Source organism: Pelophylax lessonae, assembly GCF_965119305.1.
Source record: "Pelophylax lessonae genome assembly, chromosome: 9".
NCBI classification, from domain to species: domain Eukaryota; kingdom Metazoa; phylum Chordata; class Amphibia; order Anura; family Ranidae; genus Pelophylax; species Pelophylax lessonae.
The window spans coordinates 224,885,696-224,904,811 of NC_138776.1; positions in this window are offsets into that span (position 1 = coordinate 224,885,696).

Genomic DNA, 19,116 nt, shown 5'->3' on the forward strand with positions numbered 1-19,116 from the left:
AATAGAAAATATTATCAAAAAAAGTGTATGTATCTCACACGTACAGAACCAGACTAGGCCCCAATTACTATTTTTTGTACCCCTAAAGGCAGGATGAGGAGTAGGAGGAGTACAGAACAGGCAGCACCCTCAAATCTTCAGAAGTATGAGATTAACCCCAAAAATTGGAAAGGTGTATCTCACACGTACCAACACAGACTATCCCGCAATTTAATTGTTTATACCCAAAGGTTTTTATTGAATAGCGGAATAGAAAATATTATCAAAAAAAGTGTATGTATCTACCAGGTACAGAACCACACTAGGCCCCAATTACTATTTTTTGTACCCCTAAAGGCAGGATGAGGAGTAGGAGGAGTACAGAACAGGCAGCACCCTCAAATCTTCAGAAGTATGAGATGAACCCCAAAAATTGGAAAGGTGTATCTCACACGTACCAACACAGACTATCCCGCAATTTAATTGTTTATACCCAAAGGTTTTTATTGAATAGCGGAGTAGAAAATATTATCAAAAAAAGTGTATGTATCTCACACGTACAGAACCAGACTAGGCCCCAATTACTATTTTTTGTACCCCTAAAGTCAGGATGAGGAGTAGGAGGAGTACGGAACAGGCAGCACCCTCAAATCTTCAGAAGTATGAGATGAACCCCAAAAATTGGAAAGGTGTATCTCACACGTACCAACACAGACTATCCTGCAATTTAATTGTTTATACCCAAAGGTTTTTATTGAATAGCGGAATAGAAAATATTATCAAAAAAAGTGTATGTATCTCACATGTACAGAACCAGACTAGGCCCCAATTACTATTTTTTTTACCCCTAAAGGCAGGATGAGGAGTAGGAGGAGTACAGAACAGGCAGCACCCTCAAATCTTCAGAAGTATGAGATTAACCCCAAAAATTGGAAAGGTGTATCTCACACGTACCAACACAGACTATCCCGCAATTTAATTGTTTATACCCAAAGGTTTTTATTGAATAGCGGAATAGAACATATTATCAAAAAAAGTGTATGTATCTACCAGGTACAGAACCACACTAGGCCCCAATTACTATTTTATGTACCCCTAAAGGCAGAATGAGGAGTAGGAGGAGTACAGAACAGGCAGCACCCTCAAATCTTCAGAAGTATGAGATGAACCCCAAAAATTGGAAAGGTGTATCTCACACGTACCAACACAGACTATCCCGCAATTTAATTGTTTATACCCAAAGGTTTTTATTGAATAGCGGAGTAGAAAATATTATCAAAAAAAGTGTATGTATCTCACACGTACAGAACCAGACTAGGCCCCAATTACTATTTTTTGTACCCCTAAAGTCAGGATGAGGAGTAGGAGGAGTACGGAACAGGCAGCACCCTCAAATCTTCAGAAGTATGAGATGAACCCCAAAAATTGGAAAGGTGTATCTCACACGTACCAACACAGACTATCCTGCAATTTAATTGTTTATACCCAAAGGTTTTTATTGAATAGCGGAATAGAAAATATTATCAAAAAAGTGTATGTATCTCAGACGTACAGAACCACACTAGGTCCCAATTACTATTTTTTGTACCCCTAAAGGCAGGATGAGGAGTAGGAGGAGTACAGAACAGGCAGCACCCTCAAATCTTCAGAAGTATGAGATGAACCCAAAAATTGGAAAGGTGTATCTCACACGTACCAACACAGACTATCCCGCAATTTAATTGTTTATACCCAAAGGTTTTTATTGAATAGCGGAATAGAAAATATTATCAAAAAAAGGGTATGTATCTCAAACGTACAGAACCACACTAGGCCCCAATTACTATTTTTTGTACCCCTAAAGGCAGGATGAGGAGTAGGAGGAGTACGGAAAAGGCAGCACCCTCAAATCTTCAGAAGTATGAGATGAACCCCTAAAAATGGAAAGGTGTATCTCACACGTACCAACACAGACTATCCCACAATTTAATTGTTTATATGCAAAGGTTTTTATTGAATAGCGGAATAGAAAATATTATCAAAAAAGTGTATGTATCTCAGACGTACAGAACCACACTAGGCCCCAATTACTATCTTTTGTACCCCTAAAGGCAGGATGAGGAGTAGGAGGAGTACGTAACAGGCAGCACCCTCAAATCTTCAGAAGTATGAGATGAACCCCAAAAATTGGAAAGGTGTATCTCACATGTACCAACACAGACTATCCCGATATTTAATTGTTTATACCCATAGGTTTTTATTGAATAGCGGAATAGAAAATATTATCAAAAAAAGTGTATGTATCTCACACGTACAGAACCACACTAGGCCCCAATTACTATTTTTTGTACCCCTAAAGGCAGGATGAGGAGTAGGAGGAGTACGGAAAAGGCAGCACCCTCAAATCTTCAGAAGTATGAGATGAACCCCAAAAATTGGAAAGGTGTATCTCACACGTACCAACACAGACTATCCCGCAATTTAATTGTTTATACCCAAAGGTTTTTAATGAATAGCGGAATAGAAAATATTATCAAAAAAAGTGTATGTATCTCCCACGTACAGAACCAGACTAAACCCAAATTACTATTTTTTGTACCCCTAAAGGCAGGATGAGGAGTAGTAGGAGTACGGAACAGGCAGCACCCTCAAATCTTCAGAAGTATGAGATGAACCCCAAAAATTGGAAAGGTGTATCTCACATGTACCAACACAGACTATCCCGCAATTTAATTGTTTATACCCAAAGGTTTTTATTGAATAGCGGAATAGAAAATATTATCAAAAAAAGTGTATGTATCTACCAGGTACAGAACCACACTAGGCCCCAATTACTATTTTTTGTACCCCTAAAGGTAGGATGAGGAGTAGGAGGAGTACGGAACAGGCAGAACCCTCAAATCTTCAGAAGTATGAGATGAACCCCAAAAATTGGAAAGGTGTATCTCACACGTACCAACACAGACTATCCCGCAATTTAATTGTTTATACCCAAAGGTTTTTATTGAATAGCGGAATAGAAAATATTATCAAAAAAAGTGTATGTATCTCACACGTACAGAACCACACTAGGCCCCAATTACGATTTTTTGTACCCCTAAAGGCAGGATGAGGAGTAGGAGGAGTACGGAACAGGCAGCACCCTCAAATCTTCAGAAGTATGAGATGAACCCAAAAATTGGAAAGGTGTATCTCATACGTACCAACACAGACTAACCCGCAATTTAATTGTTTATACCCAAAGGTTTTTATTGAATAGCGGAGTAGAAAATATTATCAAAAAAAGTGTATGTATCTCACACGTACAGAAGCAGACTAGGCCCCAATTACTATTTTTTGTACCCCTAAAGGCAGGATGAGGAGTAGGAGGAGTACGGAAAAGGAAGCACCCTCAAATCTTCAGAAGTATAAGATGAACCCCAAAAATTGGAAAGGTGTATCTCACATGTACCAACACAGACTATCCCGAAATTTAATTGTTTATACCCAAAGGTTTTTATTGAATAGCGGAATAGAAAATATTATCAAAGAAAATGTATGTATCTCAAAAGTACAGAACCATACTAGGCCCCAATTACTATTTTTTGTACCCCTAAAGGCAGGATGAGGAGTAGGAGGAGTACAGAACAGGCAGCACCCTCAAATCTTCAGAAGTATGAGATTAACCCTAAAAATTGGAAAGGTGTATCTCACACGTACCAACACAGACTATCCGGCAATTTAATTGTTTATACCCAAAGGTTTTTATTGAATAGCAGAATAGAAAATATTATCAAAAAAAGTGTATGTATCTACCAGGTACAGAACCACACTAGGCCCCAATTACTATTTTTTGTACCCCTAAAGGTAGGATGAGGAGTAGGAGCAGTACGGAACAGGCAGCACCCTCAAATCTTCAGAAGTATGAGATGAACCCCAAAAATTGGAAAGGTGTATCTCACACGTACCAACACAGACTATCCCGCAATTTAATTGTTTATACCCAAAGGTTTTTATTGAATAGCGGAATAGAAAATATTATCAAAAAAAGTGTATGTATCTCACACGTACAGAACCACACTAGGCCCCAATTACTATTTTTTGTACCCCTAAAGGCAGGATGAGGAGTAGGAGGAGTACGGAACAGGCAGCACCCTCAAATCTTCAGAAGTATGAGATGAACCCAAAAATTGGAAAGGTGTATCTCATACGTACCAACACAGACTATCCCGCAATTTAATTGTTTATACCCAAAGGTTTTTATTGAATAGCGGAGTAGAAAATATTATCAAAAAAAGTGTATGTATCTCACACGTACAGAACCAGACTAGGCCCCAATTACTATTTTTTGTACCCCTAAAGTCAGGATGAGGAGTAGGAGGAGTACGGAACAGGCAGCACCCTCAAATCTTCAGAAGTATGAGATGAACCCCAAAAATTGGAAAGGTGTATCTCACACATACCAACACAGACTATCCTGCAATTTAATTGTTTATACCCAAAGGTTTTTATTGAATAGCGGAATAGAAAATATTATCAAAAAAGTGTATGTATCTCAGACGTACAGAACCACACTAGGTCCCAATTACTATTTTTTGTACCCCTAAAGGCAGGATGAGGAGTAGGAGGAGTACAGAACAGGCAGCACCCTCAAATCTTCAGAAGTATGAGATGAACCCCAAAAATTGGAAAGGTGTATCTCACACGTACCAACACAGACTATCCCGCAATTTAATTGTTTATACCCAAAGGTTTTTATTGAATAGCGGAATAGAAAATATTATCAAAAAAAGGGTATGTATCTCAAACGTACAGAACCACACTAGGCCCCAATTACTATTTTTTGTACCCCTAAAGGCAGGATGAGGAGTAGGAGGAGTACGGAAAAGGCAGCACCCTCAAATCTTCAGAAGTATGAGATGAACCCCTAAAATTGGAAAGGTGTATCTCACACGTACCAACACAGACTATCCCACAATTTAATTGTTTATATCCAAAGGTTTTTATTGAATAGCGGAATAGAAAATATTATCAAAAAAAGTGTATGTATCTACCAGGTAGAGAACCACACTAGGCCCCAATTACTATTTTTTGTACCCCTAAAGGTAGGATGAGGAGTAGGAGGAGTACGGAACAGGCAGAACCCTCAAATCTTCAGAAGTATGAGATGAACCCCAAAAATTGGAAAGGTGTATCTCACACGTACCAACACAGACTATCCCGCAATTTAATTGTTTATACCCAAAGGTTTTTATTGAATAGCGGAATAGAAAATATTATCAAAAAAAGTGTATGTATCTCACACGTACAGAACCACACTAGGCCCCAATTACGATTTTTTGTACCCCTAAAGGCAGGATGAGGAGTAGGAGGAGTACGGAACAGGCAGCACCCTCAAATCTTCAGAAGTATGAGATGAACCCAAAAATTGGAAAGGTGTATCTCATACGTACCAACACAGACTAACCTGCAATTTAATTGTTTATACCCAAAGGTTTTTATTGAATAGCGGAGTAGAAAATATTATCAAAAAAAGTGTATGTATCTCACACGTACAGAAGCAGACTAGGCCCCAATTACTATTTTTTGTACCCCTAAAGGCAGGATGAGGAGTAGGAGGAGTACGGAAAAGGAAGCACCCTCAAATCTTCAGAAGTATAAGATGAACCCCAAAAATTGGAAAGGTGTATCTCACATGTACCAACACAGACTATCCCGAAATTTAATTGTTTATACCCAAAGGTTTTTATTGAATAGCGGAATAGAAAATATTATCAAAGAAAATGTATGTATCTCAAAAGTACAGAACCATACTAGGCCCCAATTACTATTTTTTGTACCCCTAAAGGCAGGATGAGGAGTAGGAGGAGTACAGAACAGGCAGCACCCTCAAATCTTCAGAAGTATGAGATTAACCCTAAAAATTGGAAAGGTGTATCTCACACGTACCAACACAGACTATCCGGCAATTTAATTGTTTATACCCAAAGGTTTTTATTGAATAGCAGAATAGAAAATATTATCAAAAAAAGTGTATGTATCTACCAGGTACAGAACCACACTAGGCCCCAATTACTATTTTTTGTACCCCTAAAGGTAGGATGAGGAGTAGGAGCAGTACGGAACAGGCAGCACCCTCAAATCTTCAGAAGTATGAGATGAACCCCAAAAATTGGAAAGGTGTATCTCACACGTACCAACACAGACTATCCCGCAATTTAATTGTTTATACCCAAAGGTTTTTATTGAATAGCGGAATAGAAAATATTATCAAAAAAAGTGTATGTATCTCACACGTACAGAACCACACTAGGCCCCAATTACTATTTTTTGTACCCCTAAAGGCAGGATGAGGAGTAGGAGGAGTACGGAACAGGCAGCACCCTCAAATCTTCAGAAGTATGAGATGAACCCAAAAATTGGAAAGGTGTATCTCATACGTACCAACACAGACTATCCCGCAATTTAATTGTTTATACCCAAAGGTTTTTATTGAATAGCGGAGTAGAAAATATTATCAAAAAAAGTGTATGTATCTCACACGTACAGAACCAGACTAGGCCCCAATTACTATTTTTTGTACCCCTAAAGTCAGGATGAGGAGTAGGAGGAGTACGGAACAGGCAGCACCCTCAAATCTTCAGAAGTATGAGATGAACCCCAAAAATTGGAAAGGTGTATCTCACACATACCAACACAGACTATCCTGCAATTTAATTGTTTATACCCAAAGGTTTTTATTGAATAGCGGAATAGAAAATATTATCAAAAAAGTGTATGTATCTCAGACGTACAGAACCACACTAGGTCCCAATTACTATTTTTTGTACCCCTAAAGGCAGGATGAGGAGTAGGAGGAGTACAGAACAGGCAGCACCCTCAAATCTTCAGAAGTATGAGATGAACCCCAAAAATTGGAAAGGTGTATCTCACACGTACCAACACAGACTATCCCGCAATTTAATTGTTTATACCCAAAGGTTTTTATTGAATAGCGGAATAGAAAATATTATCAAAAAAAGGGTATGTATCTCAAACGTACAGAACCACACTAGGCCCCAATTACTATTTTTTGTACCCCTAAAGGCAGGATGAGGAGTAGGAGGAGTACGGAAAAGGCAGCACCCTCAAATCTTCAGAAGTATGAGATGAACCCCTAAAATTGGAAAGGTGTATCTCACACGTACCAACACAGACTATCCCACAATTTAATTGTTTATATCCAAAGGTTTTTATTGAATAGCGGAATAGAAAATATTATCAAAAAAGTGTATGTATCTCAGACGTACAGAAGCACACTAGGCCCCAATTACTATCTTTTGTACCCCTAAAGGCAGGATGAGGAGTAGGAGGAGTACGTAACAGGCAGCACCCTCAAATCTTCAGAAGTATGAGATGAACCCCAAAAATTGGAAAGGTGTATCTCACATGTACCAACACAGACTATCCCGCAATTTAATTGTTTATACCCATAGGTTTTTATTGAATAGCGGAATAGAAAATATTATCAAAAAAAGTGTATGTATCTCACACGTACAGAACCACACTAGGCCCCAATTACTATTTTTTGTACCCCTAAAGGCAGGATGAGGAGTAGGAGGAGTACGGAAAAGGCAGCACCCTCAAATCTTCAGAAGTATGACATGAACCCCAAAAATTGGAAAGGTGTATCTCACACGTACCAACACAGACTATCCCGCAATTTAATTGTTTATACCCAAAGGTTTTTATTGAATAGTGGAATAGAAAATATTATCAAAAAAAGTGTATGTATCTCACACGTACAGAACCACACTAGGCCCCAATTACTATTTTTTGTACCCCTAAAGGCAGGATGAGGAGTAGGAGGAGTATGGAACAGGCAGCACCCTCAAATCTTCAGAAGTATGAGATGAACCCCAAAAATTGGAAAGGTGTATCTCACACGTACCAACACAGACTATCCCGCAATTTAATTGTTTATACCCAAAGGTTTTTATTGAATAGCGGAATAGAAAATATTATCAAAAAAAGTGTATGTATCTCACACGTACAGAACCACACTAGGCCCCAATTACTATTTTTTGTACCCCTAAAGGCAGGATGAGGAGTAGGAGGAGTATGGAACAGGCAGCACCCTCAAATCTTCAGAAGTATGAGATGAACCCCAAAAATTGGAAAGGTGTATCTCACACATACCAACACAGACTATCCCGCAATTTAATTGTTTATACCCAAAGGTTTTTATTGAATAGCGGAATAGAAAATATTATCAAAAAAAGTGTATGTATCTCACACGTACAGAACCACACTAGGCCCCAATTACTATTTTTTGTACCCCTAAAGGTAGGATGAGGAGTAGGAGGAGTACGGAACAGGCAGCACCCTCAAATCTTCAGAAGTATATGATGAACCCCAAAAATTGTAAAGGTGTATCTCACACGTACCAACACAGACTATCCCGCAATTTAATTGTTTAAACCCAAAGGTTTTTATTGAATAGCGGAATAGAAAATATTATCAAAAAAAGTGTATGTATCTCACACGTACAGAACCACACTAGGCCCCAATTACTATTTTTTGTACCCCTAAAGGCAGGATGAGGAGTAGGAGGAGTACGGAACAGGCAGCACCCTCAAATCTTCAGAAGTATGAGATGAACCCCAAAAATTGGAAAGGTGTATCTCATACGTACCAACACAGACTATCCCGCAATTTAATTGTTTATACCCAAAGGTTTTTATTGAATAGCGGAATAGAAAATATTATAAAAAAAAGTGTATGTATCTCACACGTACAGAACCAGACTAGGCCCCAATTACTATTTTTTGTACCCCTAAAGGCAGGATGAGGAGTAGGAGGAGTACGGAAAAGGCAGCACCCTCAAATCTTCAGAAGTATAAGATGAACCCCAAAAATTGGAAAGGTGTATCTCACACGTACCAACACAGACTATCCCGCAATTTAATTGTTTATACCCAAAGGTTTTTATTGAATAGCGGAATTGAAAATATTATCAAAAAAAGTGTATGTATCTCACACGTACAGAACCACACTAGGCCCCAATTACTATTTTTTGTACCCCTAAAGGCAGGATGAGGAGTAGGAGGAGTACGGAACAGGCAGCACCCTCAAATCTTCAGAAGTATGAGATGAACCCCAAAAATTGGAAAGGTGTATCTCACACGTACCAACACAGACTATCCCACAATTTTATTGTTTATACCCAAAGGTTTTTATTGAATAGCGGAATAGAAAATATTATCAAAAAAAGTGTATGTATCTCCCACGTACAGAACCGGACTAAAGCCCAATTACTATTTTTTGTACCCTTAAAGGCAAGATGAGGAGTAGGAGGAGTACAGAACAGGCAGCACCCTCAAATCTTCAGAAGTATAAGATGAACCCCAAAAATTGGAAAGGTGTATCTCACACGTACCAACACAGACTATCCGGCAATTTAATTGTTTATACCCAAAGGTTTTTATTGAATAGCGGAATAGAAAATATTATCAAAAAAAGTGTATGTATCTCACACGTACAGAACCACACTAGGCCCCAATTACTATTTTTTGTACCCCTAAAGGCAGGATGAGGAGTAGGAGGAGTACGGAACAGGCAGCACCCTCAAATCTTCAGAAGTATGAGATGAACCCCAAAAATTGGAAAGGTGTATCTCACACGTACCAACACAGACTATCCTGCAATTTAATTGTTTAAACCCAAAGGTTTTTATTGAATAGCGGTATAGAAAATATTATCAAAAAAAGTGTATGTATCTCACACGTACAGAACCACACTAGGCCCCAATTACTATTTTTTGTACCCCTAATGGCAGGATGAGGAGTAGGAGGAGTACGGAACAGGCAGCACCCTCAAATCTTCAGAAGTATGAGATGAACCCCAAAAATTGGAAAGGTGTATCTCACACGTACCAACACAGACTATCCCGCAATTTAATTGTTTATACCCAAAGGTTTTTATTGAATAGCGGAATAGAAAATATTATCAAAAAAAGTGTATGTATCTCACACGTACAGAACCAGACTAGGCCCCAATTACTATTTTTTGTACCCCTAAAGGCAGGATGAGGAGTAGGAGGAGTACAGAACAGGCAGCACCCTCAAATCTTCAGAAGTATGAGATTAACCCCAAAAATTGGAAAGGTGTATCTCACACGTACCAACACAGACTATCCCGCAATTTAATTGTTTATACCCAAAGGTTTTTATTGAATAGCGGAATAGAAAATATTATCAAAAAAAGTGTATGTATCTACCAGGTACAGAACCACACTAGGCCCCAATTACTATTTTTTGTACCCCTAAAGGCAGGATGAGGAGTAGGAGGAGTACAGAACAGGCAGCACCCTCAAATCTTCAGAAGTATGAGATGAACCCCAAAAATTGGAAAGGTGTATCTCACACGTACCAACACAGACTATCCCGCAATTTAATTGTTTATACCCAAAGGTTTTTATTGAATAGCGGAGTAGAAAATATTATCAAAAAAAGTGTATGTATCTCACACGTACAGAACCTGACTAGGCCCCAATTACTATTTTTTGTACCCCTAAAGTCAGGATGAGGAGTAGGAGGAGTACGGAACAGGCAGCACCCTCAAATCTTCAGAAGTATGAGATGAACCCCAAAAATTGGAAAGGTGTATCTCACACGTACCAACACAGACTATCCTGCAATTTAATTGTTTATACCCAAAGGTTTTTATTGAATAGCGGAATAGAAAATATTATCAAAAAAAGTGTATGTATCTCACACGTACAGAACCAGACTAGGCCCCAATTACTATTTTTTGTACCCCTAAAGTCAGGATGAGGAGTAGGAGGAGTACAGAACAGGCAGCACCCTCAAATCTTCAGAAGTATGAGATTAACCCCAAAAATTGGAAAGGTGTATCTCACACGTACCAACACAGACTATCCCGCAATTTAATTGTTTATACCCAAAGGTTTTTATTGAATAGCGGAATAGAAAATATTATCAAAAAAAGTGTATGTATCTACCAGGTACAGAACCACACTAGGCCCCAATTACTATTTTTTGTACCCCTAACGGCAGGATGAGGAGTAGGAGGAGTACAGAACAGGCAGCACCCTCAAATCTTCAGAAGTATGAGATGAACCCCAAAAATTGGAAAGGTGTATCTCACACGTACCAACACAGACTATCCCGCAATTTAATTGTTTATACCCAAAGGTTTTTATTTAATAGAGGAGTAGAAAATATTATCAAAAAAAATGTATGTATCTCACACGTACAGAACCAGACTAGGCCCCAATTTTTTATTTTTTGTACCCCTAAAGTCAGGATGAGGAGTAGGAGGAGTACGGAACAGGCAGCACCCTCAAATCTTCAGAAGTATGAGATTAACCCTAAAAATTGGAAAGGTGTATCTCACACGTACAAACACAGACTATCCGGCAATTTAATTGTTTATACCCAAAGGTTTTTATTGAATAGCAGAATAGAAAATATTATCAAAAAAAGTGTATGTATCTACGAGGTACAGAACCACACTAGGCCCCAATTACTATTTTTTGTACCCCTAAAGGTAGGATGAGGAGTAGGAGGAGTACGGAACAGGCAGCACCCTCAAATCTTCAGAAGTATGAGATGAACCCCAAAAATTGGAAAGGTGTATCTCACACGTACCAACACAGACTATCCCGCAATTTAATTGTTTATACCCAAAGGTTTTTATTGAATAGCGGAATAGAAAATATTATCAAAAAAAGTGTATGTATCTCACACGTACAGAACCACACTAGGCCCCAATTACTATTTTTTGTACCCCTAAAGGCAGGATGAGGAGTAGGAGGAGTACGGAACAGGCAGCACCCTCAAATCTTCAGAAGTATGAGATGAACCCAAAAATTGGAAAGGTGTATCTCATACGTACCAACACAGACTATCCCGCAATTTAATTGTTTATACCCAAAGGTTTTTATTGAATAGCGGAGTAGAAAATATTATCAAAAAAAGTGTATGTATCTCACACGTACAGAACCAGACTAGGCCCCAATTACTATTTTTTGTACCCCTAAAGTCAGGATGAGGAGTAGGAGGAGTACGGAACAGGCAGCACCCTCAAATCTTCAGAAGTATGAGATGAACCCCAAAAATTGGAAAGGTGTATCTCACACATACCAACACAGACTATCTTGCAATTTAATTGTTTATACCCAAAGGTTTTTATTGAATAGCGGAATAGAAAATATTATCAAAAAAGTGTATGTATCTCAGACGTACAGAACCACACTAGGTCCCAATTACTATTTTTTGTACCCCTAAAGGCAGGATGAGGAGTAGGAGGAGTACAGAACAGGCAGCACCCTCAAATCTTCAGAAGTATGAGATGAACCCCAAAAATTGGAAAGGTGTATCTCACACGTACCAACACAGACTATCCCGCAATTTAATTGTTTATACCCAAAGGTTTTTATTGAATAGCGGAATAGAAAATATTATCAAAAAAAGGGTATGTATCTCAAACGTACAGAACCACACTAGGCCCCAATTACTATTTTTTGTACCCCTAAAGGCAGGATGAGGAGTAGGAGGAGTACGGAAAAGGCAGCACCCTCAAATCTTCAGAAGTATGAGATGAACCCCTAAAATTGGAAAGGTGTATCTCACACGTACCAACACAGACTATCCCACAATTTAATTGTTTATATCCAAAGGTTTTTATTGAATAGCGGAATAGAAAATATTATCAAAAAAGTGTATGTATCTCAGACGTACAGAAGCACACTAGGCCCCAATTACTATCTTTTGTACCCCTAAAGGCAGGATGAGGAGTAGGAGGAGTACGTAACAGGCAGCACCCTCAAATCTTCAGAAGTATGAGATGAACCCCAAAAATTGGAAAGGTGTATCTCACATGTACCAACACAGACTATCCCGCAATTTAATTGTTTATACCCATAGGTTTTTATTGAATAGCGGAATAGAAAATATTATCAAAAAAAGTGTATGTATCTCACACGTACAGAACCACACTAGGCCCCAATTACTATTTTTTGTACCCCTAAAGGCAGGATGAGGAGTAGGAGGAGTACGGAAAAGGCAGCACCCTAAAATCTTCAGAAGTATGACATGAACCCCAAAAATTGGAAAGGTGTATCTCACACGTACCAACACAGACTATCCCGCAATTTAATTGTTTATACCCAAAGGTTTTTATTGAATAGCGGAATAGAAAATATTATCAAAAAAAGTGTATGTATCTCACACGTACAGAACCAGACTAGGCCCCAATTACTATTTTTTGTACCCCTAAAGGCAGGATGATTAGTAGGAGGAGTTCGGAAAAGGAAGCACCCTCAAATCTTCAGAAGTATGAGATGAACCCCAAAAATTGTAAAGGTGTATCTCACACGTACCAACACAGACTATCCCGCAATTTAATTGTTTATACCCAAAGGTTTTTATTGAATAGCGGAATAGAAAATATTATCAAAAAAAGTGTATGTATCTCACACGTACAGAACCACACTAGGCCCCAATTACTATTTTTTGTACCCCTAAAGGCAGGATGAGGAGTAGGAGGAGTATGGAACAGGCAGCACCCTCAAATCTTCAGAAGTATGAGATGAACCCCAAAAATTGGAAAGGTGTATCTCACACGTACCAACACAGACTATCCCGCAATTTAATTGTTTATACCCAAAGGTTTTTATTGAATAGCGGAATAGAAAATATTATCAAAAAAAGTGTATGTATCTCACACGTACAGAACCACACTAGGCCCCAATTACTATTTTTTGTACCCCTAAAGGCAGGATGAGGAGTAGGAGGAGTATGGAACAGGCAGCACCCTCAAATCTTCAGAAGTATGAGATGAACCCCAAAAATTGGAAAGGTGTATCTCACACATACCAACACAGACTATCCCGCAATTTAATTGTTTATACCCAAAGGTTTTTATTGAATAGCGGAATAGAAAATATTATCAAAAAAAGTGTATGTATCTCACACGTACAGAACCACACTAGGCCCCAATTACTATTTTTTGTACCCCTAAAGGTAGGATGAGGAGTAGGAGGAGTACGGAACAGGCAGCACCCTCAAATCTTCAGAAGTATGAGATGAACCCCAAAAATTGGAAAGGTGTATCTCACACGTACCAACACAGACTATCCCGCAATTTAATTGTTTAAACCCAAAGGTTTTTATTGAATAGCGGAATAGAAAATATTATCAAAAAAGTGTATGTATCTCACACGTACAGAACCACACTAGGCCCCAATTACTATTTTTTGTACCCCTAAAGGCAGGATGAGGAGTAGGAGGAGTACGGAACAGGCAGCACCCTCAAATCTTCAGAAGTATGAGATGGACCCCAAAAATTGGAAAGGTGTATCTCATACGTACCAACACAGACTATCCCGCAATTTAATTGTTTATACCCAAAGGTTTTTATTGAATAGCGGAATAGAAAATATTATCAAAAAAAGTGTATGTATCTCACACGTACAGAACCAGACTAGGCCCCAATTACTATTTTTTGTACCCCTAAAGGCAGGATGAGGAGTAGGAGGAGTACGGAAAAGGCAGCACCCTCAAATCTTCAGAAGTATAAGATGAACCCCAAAAATTGGAAAGGTGTATCTCACACGTACCAACACAGACTATCCCGCAATTTAATTGTTTATACCCAAAGGTTTTTATTGAATAGCGGAATAGAAAATATTATCAAAAAAAGTGTATGTATCTCACACGTACAGAACCACACTAGGCCCCAATTACTATTTTTTGTACCCCTAAAGGTAGGATGAGGAGTAGGAGGAGTACGGAACAGGCAGCACCCTCAAATCTTCAGAAGTATGAGATGAACCCCAAAAATTGGAAAGGTGTATCTCACACGTACCAACACAGACTATCCCGCAATTTAATTGTTTAAACCCAAAGGTTTTTATTGAATAGCGGAATAGAAAATATTATCAAAAAAGTGTATGTATCTCACACGTACAGAACCACACTAGGCCCCAATTACTATTTTTTGTACCCCTAAAGGCAGGATGAGGAGTAGGAGGAGTACGGAACAGGCAGCACCCTCAAATCTTCAGAAGTATGAGATGGACCCCAAAAATTGGAAAGGTGTATCTCATACGTACCAACACAGACTATCCCGCAATTTAATTGTTTATACCCAAAGGTTTTTATTGAATAGCGGAATAGAAAATATTATCAAAAAAAGTGTATGTATCTCACACGTACAGAACCAGACTAGGCCCCAATTACTATTTTTTGTACCCCTAAAGGCAGGATGAGGAGTAGGAGGAGTACGGAAAAGGCAGCACCCTCAAATCTTCAGAAGTATAAGATGAACCCCAAAAATTGGAAAGGTGTATCTCACACGTACCAACACAGACTATCCCGCAATTTAATTGTTTATACCCAAAGGTTTTTATTGAATAGCGGAATTCAAAATATTATCAAAAAAAGTGTATGTATCTCACACGTACAGAACCACACTAGGCCCCAATTACTATTTTTTGTACCCCTAAAGGCAGGATGAGGAGTAGGAGGAGTACGGAACAGGCAGCACCCTCAAATCTTCAGAAGTATGAGATGAACCCCAAAAATTGGAAAGGTGTATCTCACACGTACCAACACAGACTATCCCACAATTTAATTGTTTATACCCAAAGGTTTTTATTGAATAGCGGAATAGAAAATATTATCAAAAAAAGTTTATGTATCTCCCACGTACAGAACCAGACTAAACCCCAATTACTATTTTTTGTACCCCTAAAGGCAAGATGAGGAGTAGGAGGAGTACAGAACAGGCAGCACCCTCAAATCTTCAGAAGTATAAGATGAACCCCAAAAATTGGAAAGGTGTATCTCACACGTACCAACACAGACTATCCGGCAATTTAATTGTTTATACCCAAAGGTTTTTATTGAATAGCGGAATAGAAAATATTATCAAAAAAAGTGTATGTATCTCACACGTACAGAACCACACTAGGCCCCAATTACTATTTTTTGTACCCCTAAAGGCAGGATGAGGAGTAGGAGGAGTACGGAACAGGCAGCACCCTCAAATTTTCAGAAGTATGAGATGAACCCCAAAAATTGGAAAGGTGTATCTCACACGTACCAACACAGACTATCCTGCAATTTAATTGTTTAAACCCAAAGGTTTTTATTGAATAGCGGTATAGAAAATATTATCAAAAAAAGTGTATGTATCTCACACGTACAGAACCACACTAGGCCCCAATTACTATTTTTTGTACCCCTAATGGCAGGATGAGGAGTAGGAGGAGTACGGAACAGGCAGCAACCTCAAATCTTCAGAAGTATGAGATGAACCCCAAAAATTGGAAAGGTGTATCTCACACGTACCAACACAGACTATCCGGCAATTTAATTGTTTATACCCAAAGGTTTTTATTGAATAGCGGAATAGAAAATATTATCAAAAAAAGTGTATGTATCTCACACGTACAGAACCACACTAGGCCCCAATTACTATTTTTTGTACCCCTAAAGGCAGGATGAGGAGTAGGAGGAGTACGGAACAGGCAGCACCCTCAAATCTTCAGAAGTATGAGATGAACCCCAAAAATTGGAAAGGTGTATCTCACACGTACCAACACAGACTATCCTGCAATTTAATTGTTTAAACCCAAAGGTTTTTATTGAATAGCGGTATAGAAAATATTATCAAAAAAAGTGTATGTATCTCACACGTACAGAACCACACTAGGCCCCAATTACTATTTTTTGTACCCCTAATGGCAGGATGAGGAGTAGGAGGAGTACGGAACAGGCAGCAACCTCAAATCTTCAGAAGTATGAGATGAACCCCAAAAATTGGAAAGGTGTATCTCACACGTACCAACACAGACTATCCCGCAATTTAATTGTTTATACCCAAAGGTTTTTATTGAATAGCGGAATAGAAAATATTATCAAAAAAAGTGTATGTATCTCACACGTACAGAACCAGACTAGGCCCCAATTACTATTTTTTGTACCCCTAAAGGCAGGATGAGGAGTAGGAGGAGTACAGAACAGGCAGCACCCTCAAATCTTTAGAAGTATGAGATTAACCCCAAAAATTGGAAAGGTGTATCTCACACGTACCAACACAGACTATCCCGCAATTTAATTGTTTATACCCAAAGGTTTTTATTGAATAGCGGAATAGAAAATATTATCAAAAAAAGTGTATGTATCTACCAGGTACAGAACCACACTAGGCCCCAATTACTATTTTTTGTACCCCTAAAGGCAGGATGAGGAGTAGGAGGAGTACAGAACAGGCAGCACCCTCAAATCTTCAGAAGTATGAGATGAACCCCAAAAATTGGAAAGGTGTATCTCACACGTACCAACACAGACTATCCCGCAATTTAATTGTTTATACCCAAAGGTTTTTATTGAATAGCGGAGTAGAAAATATTATCAAAAAAAGTGTATGTATCTCACACGTACAGAACCACACTAGGCCCCAATTACTATTTTTTGTACCCCTAAAGTCAGGATGAGGAGTAGGAGGAGTACGGAACAGGCAGCACCCTCAAATCTTCAGAAGTATGAGATGAACCCCAAAAATTGGAAAGGTGTATCTCACACGTACCAACACAGACTATCCTGCAATTTAATTGTTTATACCCAAAGGTTTTTATTGAATAGCGGAATAGAAAATATTATCAAAAAAAGTGTATGTATCTCACACGTACAGAACCAGACTAGGCCCCAATTACTATTTTTTGTACCCCTAACGGCAGGATGAGGAGTAGGAGGAGTACAGAACAGGCAGCACCCTCAAATCTTCAGAAGTATGAGATGAACCCCAAAAATTGGAAAGGTGTATCTCACACGTACCAACACAGACTATCCCGCAATTTAATTGTTTATACCCAAAGGTTTTTATTGAATAGCGGAATAGAAAATATTATCAAAAAAAGTGTATGTATCTACCAGGTACAGAACCACACTAGGCCCCAATTACTATTTTTTGTACCCCTAACGGCAGGATGAGGAGTAGGAGGAGTACAGAACAGGCAGCACCCTCAAATCTTCAGAAGTATGAGATGAACCCCAAAAATTGGAAAGGTGTATCTCACACGTACCAACACAGACTATCCCGCAATTTAATTGTTTATACCCAAAGGTTTTTATTTAATAGCGGAGTAGAAAATATTATCAAAAAAAATTTATGTATCTCACACGTACAGAACCAGACTAGGCCCCAATTTTTTATTTTTTGTACCCCTAAAGTCAGGATGAGGAGTAGGAGGAGTACGGAACAGGCAGCACCCTCAAATCTTCAGAAGTATGAGATTAACCCTAAAAATTGGAAAGGTGTATCTCACACGTACCAACACAGACTATCCGGCAATTTAATTGTTTATACCCAAAGGTTTTTATTGAATAGCGGAGTAGAAAATATTATCAAAAAAAGTGTATGTATCTCACACGTACAGAACCAGACTAGGCCCCAATTACTATTTTTTGTACCCCTAAAGTCAGGATGAGGAGTAGGAGGAGTACGGAACAGGCAGCACCCTCAAATCTTCAGAAGTATGAGATGAACCCCAAAAATTGGAAAGGTGTATCTCACACGTACCAACACAGACTATCCTGCAATTTAATTGTTTATACCCAAAGGTTTTTATTGAATAGCGGAATAGAAAATATTATCAAAAAAAGTGTATGTATCTCACACGTACAGAACCAGACTAGGCCCCAATTACTATTTTTTGTACCCCTAACGGCAGGATGAGGAGTAGGAGGAGTACAGAACAGGCAGCACCCTCAAATCTTCAGAAGTATGAGATGAACCCCAAAAATTGGAAAGGTGTATCTCACACGTACCAACACAGACTATCCCGCAATTTAATTGTTTATACCCAAAGGTTTTTATTGAATAGCGGAATAGAAAATATTATCAAAAAAAGTGTATGTATCTACCAGGTACAGAACCACACTAGGCCCCAATTACTATTTTTTGTACCCCTAAAGGTAGGATGAGGAGTAGGAGGAGTACGGAACAGGCAGCACCCTCAAATCTTCAGAAGTATGAGATGAACCCCAAAAATTGGAAAGGTGTATCTCACACGTACCAACACAGACTATCCCGCAATTTAATTGTTTATACCCAAAGGTTTTTATTGAATAGCGGAATAGAAAATATTATCAAAAAAAGTGTATGTAT